The sequence below is a fragment of the Anthonomus grandis genome, chromosome 14, assembly GCF_022605725.1.
Source record: "Anthonomus grandis grandis chromosome 14, icAntGran1.3, whole genome shotgun sequence".
NCBI lineage: Eukaryota > Metazoa > Arthropoda > Insecta > Coleoptera > Curculionidae > Anthonomus > Anthonomus grandis.
Window position 1 is genome coordinate 1,576,241 of NC_065559.1, and position 10,421 is coordinate 1,586,661.

A 10,421-nucleotide genomic window follows, 5' to 3' on the forward strand; every position below is an offset into this window, starting at 1 on the left:
CCCAAACAGCTTTTATATAAGAAACATTTTTCTGATGTTCGTAGTTTCTTTGTAAATGTGATTTTATTCAAAAATCCTCTTCCTACACCCTTAAGTTAAACTTTTTAATTTTTTCCTGGCTTTCCTATGGAAAATAGAAACTTTTGTCATAAGACTTTTCTCACTAATTGTTCACACCTAATACATAGCAAATTTTTTTTTTTAATTTGATTAACTTTTAAAAAATTTTCCAGGCAATTTTCAAGGTCAAAAAATGCTAATAACTCGTTTATTATTACTACTTATATATTTCGATCCAAAAAAATCAAATTCAGCATATTTAAAAACAACTGGATTTTTTTAATGACATTTTTTCAGGAAATATTTAAACGAATAAAGAAAATACATAAAAAAACTCTTAAACAAAATTTAATAAAAACAGTTTAAAATACAATATATACGAACACACATTTTTGTATACATACCTTATTATATACGTTTCATTAATATTATTTACAGTCCTTTTTTGCCCAAAACCCTTTTTGCTATCGTAATGTTAATACACTTAAAATAAACCAAAAAAAAAAAAAAAATTGTTATAATAAAAAAAAATTAAGTAACGAAACGACATTGTACAACGTATTTATCCTTAACAGATAAAATTATAAATTAACGTCACTACGCTATAATAAATAATAATTAAATTACTATTTACAATGTTGCACGAAAAAGCGATCACTTCACTCGTAATGCCATATTATCCTTCTCGGTGTCTTTGGCGGTCTTTATCTGAAAAAAAAACGACGTTGAGATAATTTTTTTTATTAATAAAAAATTATAAACAATATATATATATGCTTATTAAAAAATTGTAATTATTATTATGTAAAGGGTTTATTTCTAATTATTATTCTTATGCGACTAAAAATTAGATGTGGCGTTTTGTACATACAAAAATTCAATAATACAAAATGAAAATTCACTTTTTGTAATTGTAAAACGCTAAACCGTGCGTTAATAAATATTTTAACAATGACATAGTATTCGAAAATAAACCGTCTGACCTCCGTTGACCCCCTTTCCTTTCAATGAATACATTTTCATATTTGTAAATAAATAATCAGTATATATGTTAATTAATCAAATTTATCGCGGTTCAAAGGTCGCACGTAATAATTTAAATATATATAAATAAACATGCCAAAAATATGGGTTTTATTAAGTGACATTTCTTCAAAGGTTATGATGCAATTTTAACGAGTTTCGTTTGGATATACTTGTAATTTTTTAAATATTTACACTATCTATAAAAACCGGATTAACTAGCAAAATTTTTTTAATTAACTAAGTTTAAATTAATTAATTTTTTACATTATTTTATATTAAAAAAGAGACCATTAAAGTTTCACTTTAAATAAGATTAAAACAAGTTGACGTTCATTAATAGACGTTTTATAAAAATGTAAAATTTAATATTAATTAATTAATTAGTACAAATATTTTTCTTTAATTAACTATTTAACTAAACATACGTTGTTCTAAATTTTTTCATTAAATCATCATTTAGTCTAATTAATTTCACATTTTAAATTAAATTACTGCACAATAATATTTTAACCTTAATTCAAGTTTCTTTTAGAAACTATGCTTTTTATTTAATTTCGAAATTAAATAATTAGTTATTGTTTAATTAAATATTTTTTTATTAATTAATTATATTTATTCAAGTTAATTTTCTTATAGGGTCTTTTCATAGGCGATATTATTTACATGAAATATTTATAGTCAATTTTTTACAAAACGTATTTCTTTTTATTTGGAGAATTGGTTAATTAATTATTTAATTAATAATTTTTTTCATTGCTTTTTACTAACTAATGATGTATGTTTTAAATTAAATTATTGAAGAGTAATATTATAATTTTGTAGCCAATTTCTCCAATACACTAGTTTTTTAATTAGGTTTCTCTTAAATTTCCAAACTGTAGAAATTAATTAATTATTGGTGTATATGACTAATTAATAAATGTGTGAATTTCTTATTAATTAACTATAAAAATGAAATAATATTAAGTCTAGTTAATTTTTTAACAGCATCATTTCCTAATATTTAAACCTGTACTTTATATTTTAAATTAATTTTATGCACTTAAATATTGGAAATTAAAAAAAATAATTAAATTTATTAGTTTTTTTTAAATAATTAGCTTTTTTTAATAGTTAACTTAAATTTATATTTTTTTTTCTGTTATGTTAAAATCGGAATTTTAAATTATATTGCTGCAGATTTATTCTTTGAACCAAACATTAAATTTAATAAATTTTAAACCTAAGCAAAAAATTAGTTATATATTAATAATACTAATTAAATAATTTTTTTTATAATTAATTAAAATTAGTTACTCTAGTAATTTTTTTTACGGGGCTTTTTTCTAATATTAAAACCGGCAATCTATATTTTAAATTAAAATAATTAATTTGTTTAATAGTTAACTATAAAAACTTATTAATAACTAATAAAGTTAATTAATGCAAGTTATTATTTTAACCTTAACTCAAATTTCTCTAAGAAACAATTATTTTTTTAATGAATTTGCATTTAATTAATTAGAGTAGTCTTTTGACCTCAACTCACGCTTCTTTTATGAATTATTTTATTAAATTAAATTTCGAAACTAAGAAAAGTTAATCATTTAATTAATATATTATTAGTTAGTCTAGTTAATTTTTTCGTAAATTCTTTGCTTTATAATAAAACCTGTAATTTAAAATTTTAATCAGTTAAATATGAGAAATTGAAACGATTAATTTATGAATGAATTACTAATTTTATTTTTAGTTATTGCAATGTTTTTAATTAATAATTCCATATTTGTTTTTATATAACTATAATTCAGATAGTAAATATTTGCAGTTAAATTTCAAACCCAAATGTTTGAATTTATATTAGAAAATAAAAATAAAATTTAATTAGTTAATGGAACACTTTTTTATTAATTAATGTATAAATTTATTTACGTAATAGTTCTCTGAAATAAATTAATTAACATGACAAACACAGAACTGCGTATGTTTAATTAAATAGTTAATTATTAAGAAATTTAAAAAAATATTTGAGTAGTTAATTAATTAAATTAAATTTTACATTTTTATAAAACGTCTATTAATGAACGCCAACTTGCTTTTTTCATATTTGAAGTGAAATTTTGATGGTCGCTTTTTGCTACGAAATAATGTAAAAAATTAATTAATTTAAACCTAGTTAATTAAAAAAATCTGTTAATTAGTAAGCATAGTTGAATTTTTTTACCTGCTTTAATCATATTTCAAATTAAATAATTGTTGTCAAATTTAGCAGAAACATAATTTTAATTTTATTATAATTAATTAAGTTACATTTATTTTTTTTTATTTATTAATGTAGTTAATTACTGCAAATTAATATTTTAACCTCAACTAAGAGTTCTCTTAATAACAATTTTTTTAAAATATTGAAACTAAATAAGTTAATTAATTATAGGCGTATCGTATTTTCTCTTAAAGTGAACTGTAAGAATTTATTAATAATTAATGTAGTAATTAATGATTAATACAGATTAATAATTTGACCTAAAATGAAATTTCTTCTAAAAATATTTTTTTTATTAAATATTACATAAATTTCCATTTAGTTAATTAATTAATTTTTTTAATATTAAAAGTTAATTAAATAAAATCTGTAATCTATATTTCTTAACTAAATTTGGGCAAGTGAATCTTCGAAATTAAGAAATAACTAATGATTAACTAATGAACTATTAGATTTTTTATATTGCAGTTAATTTCATTAGGTTTTTTATTTTTAGGAAATAATATTTCGACCCCAATTAAAGTTTCTTACAGAAACTATGCTTTTTATTTAATTTCGAAATTAAATAATGAGTTATTAATTTATTAAATATTTTTTTATTAATTAATTACAGTTATTCTAGTTAGTTAGTATGAGTCTTTTCATAGGTGATATTATTTACATGAAATATTTATACTCATTTTTTTACAAAACGTATTTCTTTTTAACTGGAGAATGGGTTAATTAATTAATTAATTAATTAGCTTTTTTTAATTTTTAATGAATTTATATTTTTTTGCTAATGTTAAAATCGAAATTTTAACTTATATTACTGCAGATTTATTCTTTGAAACAAACATTTAATAAATTCTAAATCTAAGCAAAAAATTAGTTATATATTAATGATACTAATTAATTAATTTTTTTTTTATAATTAATTAAAATTAGTTACTCTAGTAATTTATTTTACAGGGCCTTCTTCTAATATCAAAACCGGCTATTTATATTTTAAATTTAATTAATTAATTTGTTTAATAGTTAACTATAAAAACTTATTAATAACTAATAAAGTTAATTACTGTAATAAAGTTATTATTTTAACCTTAACTTAAATTTCTTTAAGAAACAATTATTTTTTTAATAAATTTGCATTAATTAGTGATGGCATCAATTAATTAATTAATTTTGACCTCAATTCACGCTTCTTTTATGAACTAATTTATTAAATTAAATTTCGTAACTAAGAAAAGTTAATTAATTAATTAAGATATTATTAGTTAGTCTAGTTAATTTTTTCGCAAATTCTTTGCTTTATATTTAAACCTATAATTAAAAATTTAAATTAATTAATAAATTAATCGTTTCAAATTCTCATATTTAACTGAATAAAATTAATTAAAATTTTGAATTATAGGTTTTAATATAAGGCAAAGAATTTACGAAAAAATTAACTAGACTAACTAATAATATATTAATTAATTAATTAACTTTTTTTAGTTTCGAAATTTAATTTAATAAAATAGTTCATAAAAGAAGCGTGAGTTGAGGTCAAAATACGACTCTAATTAATTAAATGCAAATTTATTAAAAAAATAATTGTTTCTTAGAGAAATTTAAGTTAAGGTTAAAATATTAACTTGCAGTTATTAACTTTATAAGTTATTAATAAGTTTTTATAGTTAGCTACTAAACAAATTAATTAATTAAATTTAAAATATAATTTGCCGGTTTTGATATTGTAAAAAAATTTTCTAGAATAACTAATTTTAATAAATTATATAAAAAAAATTAATTTATTAGTATTAAAATATTAACTTGCGGTAATTAACTTTATTAGTTATTAATAAGTTTTTATAGTTAAATATTAAAAAAAGCTAATTAATTAAAAAAAATTATAAACATAATTTCCAATATTTAAGTGCATAAAATTAATTTAAAATATAAAGTAGAGGTTTAAATATTAGGAAATGATGCTGTTTAAAAATTAACTAGACTTAATAATATTAAATTTTTATAGTTAATTAATAAGAAGAAATTCACACATTTATTAATTAGTCATATACACCAATAATTAATTAATTCCTTCAGTTTGGAAATTTAAGAGAAACCTAATTAAAAAACTAGTTTATTGGAGAAATTGGCTACAAAATTATAATATTTCTATGCAATAATTTAATTTAAAATATACATCATTAGTTAGTAAAAAGCAGTGAAAAAATTATAAATTAATTAATTAATTAACCAATTCTTCAATTAAAAAGAAATACGTTTTGTAAAAAATTGAGTATAAATATTTCATGTAAATAATATCGCCTATGAAAAGACCCTATTAAAAAATTAATTTGAATAACAAAATTATTTAATAAAAAAATATTTAATTAATTAATAACTCATTATTTAATTTCAAAATTAAATAAAAAGCATAGTTTCTGTAAGAAACTTTAATTGGGGTCGAAATATTATTGTGCAGTAATTTAATTTAAAATGTGAAATTAATTAGACAAAATGATGATTTAATGAAAAAATTAATTAGACTAACTAGTAATACCGTTTTGTATTTAAATATTACTATAATTAATATTTATTAAACTAATTAATTAAATATTCAACACCAATAATAAATTAATGCGTTTAGTTTCAAAATAATTATATATTGGAAGAAAACCTTAGGAAATTAACTGCATTAATTAATAATATATTTGTATAGCTATTCAATATAAAAAATTTAATAGTTCATTAGTTAATCATTAGTTATTTCTTAATTTCGAAGATTTACTTGCCCAAATTTAGTTAGAAATATAGATTACAGGTTTTATTTTAATAATAAAAATTCTAATTAATTAACATTTAATAAAAATAATATTTTTAGATCATTTAAGGTCAAAGTATTAATCTCTATTAATCATTAATTAACTACATTAATTATTAATAAATTCTTACAGTTCACTTAAAGAAAAAATAATTAATTAACTTTTTTAGTTTCAATATTTTAAAAAAATTGTAATTAAGAGAACTCTTAGTTGAGGTTAAAATATTAATTTGCAGTAATTAACTACATTAATAAATAAAAAAAAATTAAAGGTAACTTAATTAATTATAATAAAATTAAAATTATGTTTCTGCTAAATTTGACAACAATAATTTAATTTGAAATATGATCAAAAGCAAGTAAAAAAATTCAACTATGCTTACTAATTAACAAATTTTTTTAATTAACTAAGTTTAAATTAATTAATTTTTTACATTATTTCGTAGCAAAAAGAGACCATCAAAGTTTCACTTTAAATAAGATTCAAACAAGTTGACGTTCAATAAGTCGTTTTATAAAAATGTAAAATTTAATATTAATTAATTAACTAGTACAAGTATTTTTCTTTAATTAACTATTTAATTAAACATACGCAGTTCTGTGTTTGTCATGTTAATTAATTTATTTCAGAATACTATTACGTAAATAAATTTATACATTAATTAATAAAAATGTGTTCCATTAACTAATTAATTTTTAATTACTATTTTCTAATATAAATTCAAACATTTGGGTTTAAGATTTAATTGCATATATTTACTATTTGAATTATAGTTATATAAAAACAAATATGGAATTATTAATTAAAAACATTGCAATAACTGAAAATAAAATTAGTAATTAATTAATCAATTAATCGTTTCAATTTCTCATATTTAACTGAATAAATTTAATTAAAATTTTGAATTATAGGTTTTAATATAAGGCAAAGAATTTACGAAAAAATTAACTAGACTAACTAATAATATATTAATTAATTAATTAACTTTTTTTAGTTTCGAAATTTAATTTAATAAAATAGTTCATAAAAGAAGCGTGAGTTGAGGTCAAAATACGACTCTAATTAATTAAATGCAAATTTATTAAAAAAATAATTGTTTCTTAGAGAAATTTAAGTTAAGGTTAAAATACTAACTTGCAGTAATTAACATTATTAGTTAATAATAAATTTTTATAGTTAGCTACTAAACAAATTAATTAATTAAATTTAAAATATAAATTGCCGGTTTTGATATTGTCAAAAAATTTTCTAGAATAACTAATTTTAATTAATTATATAAAAAAAATTAATTTATTAGTATTAAAATATTAACTTGCGGTAATTAACTTTATTAGTTATTAATAAGTTTTTATAGTTAAATATTAAAAAAAGCTAATTAATTAAAAAAAATTATAAACATAATTTCCAATATTTAAGTGCATAAAATTAATTTAAAATATAAAGTACAGGTTTAAATATTAGGAAATGATGCTGTCAAAAAATTAACTAGACTTAATAATATTACATTTATATAGTTAATTAATAAGAAGAAATTTACACATTTATTAATTAGTCATATACACCAATAATTAATTAATTCCTTCAGTTTGGAAATTTAAGAGAAACCTAATTAAAAAACTAGTTTATTGGAGAAATTGGCTACAAAATTATAATATTTCTATGCAATAATTTAATTTAAAATATACATCATTAGTTAGTAAAAAGCAATGAAAAAAATTATTACTTAATTAATTAATTAACCAATTCTCCAATTAAAAAGAGATACGTTTTGTAAAAAATTGAGTATAAATATTTCATGTAAATAATATCGCCTATGAAAAGACCCTATAAAAAAATTAACTTGGAATAACTATAATTAATTATTAAAATAATATTTAATTAATTAATAACTCATTATTTAATTTCGAAATTAAATAAAAAGCATAGTTTCTAAAAGAAACTTGAATTAAGGTCGAAATATTATTGTGCAATAATTTAATTTAAAATGTAAAATTAATTAGACTAACCAATAATACCGTTTTGTATTTAAATATTACTATAATTAATATTCACTAAACTAATTAATTAAATATTTAGCACCAATATTAACTAATAATGCATTAACTAATAAGATATTTGTATAGCTATTCAATATAAAAAATGTAATAGTTCATTAGTTAATCATTAGTTATTTCTTAATTTCGAAGATTTACTTGCCCAGATTTAGTTAGAAATATAGATTACAGATTTTATTTTATTATTAAAAAAATTAATTAATTAACATTTAATAAAAAAATTATTTTTAGACGAAATTTCAATTAAGGTCGAAATATTAATCTCTATTAATCATTAATTAACTACATTAATTATTAATAAATTCTTACAGTTCACTGAAAGAAAAAATAATTAATTAACTTTTTTAGTTTCAATATTTTAAAAAAATTGTAATTAAGAAAACTCTTAGTTGAGGTTAAAATATTAATTTGCAGTAATTAACTACATTAATAAATTAAAAACAATTAAAGGTAACTTAATTAATTATTTGGAAATTTAATAATTAATTAATTTTTTTGCAATATTTTTTTACTACAAGAATTTAATTTAACATATAAATTTTAATATTAAAAATCTGTACGATAACTGACTAATTAATTTTTTTAATTTCAAAATTTAATACGATAAATAAAAAATGTTAATTGTTTAAAAAAATGTAATTAAGGTTAAATTATTAATTTGCGTTAATAAATAATAAATTGTTATGATTAATTATCAAAAAGTTAAATATTTAACTATTTTTTAAATTTTAATTTCATTGTATAAATTTAATTTAAGAAAAAAACCCTTTTTCAATAAATAACTAGATTAATTAATAATACATTTTTATAGTGACTTATTAACAAAAAAAACATAAACTAAAACGATTAATTAATGAAAATTAATTAAATAAAAATGCATAGTAACTAATTAATTAAAAATTTTTGTGGAGATTATAAGAATTCTGGAGTCAATATCAATACTCATAGTATCATGTAAAAAATTCTGGAACTACTACTGTTAAACCCCTGGAAAACCCCACACCATCTCTTTTTATTTGTCAAGGTAGAAAAGGACCAGGATAATAATTTCACTTGCCTGGAACGAGAAGAAATTCAAGTATGGAAACTCTAGGAAAAAAATACTCCATAAAAAGACTTCCAGTTATGCAGTTACTCAATTTTTCAACACTTTAGACAAAAAGGAGGTGCCTGGAAGGGCAATAAAATGACCCTAAAAGCCTTAAAGAAGAACGAAATTAACTGGAACAAATTACAGGATACATACGGGTTAGCCTGGAAGAGGCCAAAACGGAAAATTGATTTTTTTTATGAAAAACTCACCTATAAGGTCAAAATATCTCCCTGCAAGTCCCATTCACCAACTCGAACCCGTACAGGCACCCGGTTTCCGTCTTGTTTCCCACTTTAATCACTGTAGTTCCCAGGGTTTTCTCCACCGGTAGGGCCGACAACGGGTCACCGAACTGCACGACCACCAACAGTACGACCAACAGAAAAACCGTGAAATTTCTCATTAACAACCTGGTGAAACTCATGTTTCCAGTGATATAGTACTAGTACTGCACCGAACTAACGTAACGGGATAATGTGCGACGTCCTTTTTCTATTTTTATGTTTTTTTTTCGGTTTGTTTAGGTTAGTGATATTTTTTTCCTGGATTATTGGCGAACCTGGCACGGTGCCAGCCAGCGACGGCAGATGTGGTCTGGAAACGTGCCGAAAAAAGACTGTCAAGTTAAAGCGGTTTTGATGCTGTTAATAATAAATTACGACGACGTCGATTGAACTGTTGTTGTTTCTTTTTTGAATGGCGGTCGCTTTTACTGTTGGCGGGAGTGAATAAGATAGCCAGACTGTTTGGAGAATATTTTCGGATTAGGATCGGGGTATACAGAACGTCCAAAAATGCTTTGGATTTAAATGTGAAAAGAAGAAAAAGTTCAACTGCCAGGAATAAAGAAAAAATTACTTTTAATTGTCACACTTAATATCTTCAGTGAATCCTTGGACGTTGCTCTGAAATATGCTAAAAACTGTTTTAAAATATCTCAATTAGTTTCAGACTTATGATGAATAATGTTTGCCCATACTAGTTAAAAACAACTTGATCTTCTAGAGATGGGTCTTAATAACTAGAGATAACTCCTGGACTTTTAAATATATAAAAATGGCTCCTACCTTTAACGAATCTAAAGATGTTTTCCTAGAACGTACTGAAAACCCCTTCAAGATATCTTAATTAGTTTCAGACTTATGATGAAAATTGTT

The 10,421-nt window shown here is 20.1% G+C and overlaps 1 long non-coding RNA gene across 1 annotated transcript; it reads right to left on the minus strand.

The window, feature by feature from the left end:
• Positions 1–392: 392 nt before the first annotated feature.
• LOC126744528 (uncharacterized) lies at positions 393–10,080 on the minus strand. Its single transcript, XR_007663216.1, has 2 exons — positions 9,474–10,080; positions 393–768 (listed from the first exon to the last, which is right to left on the minus strand). It is a non-coding gene; the product is annotated as an uncharacterized LOC126744528 (long non-coding RNA).
• Between the last annotated feature and the right edge of the window lie 341 nt (positions 10,081–10,421).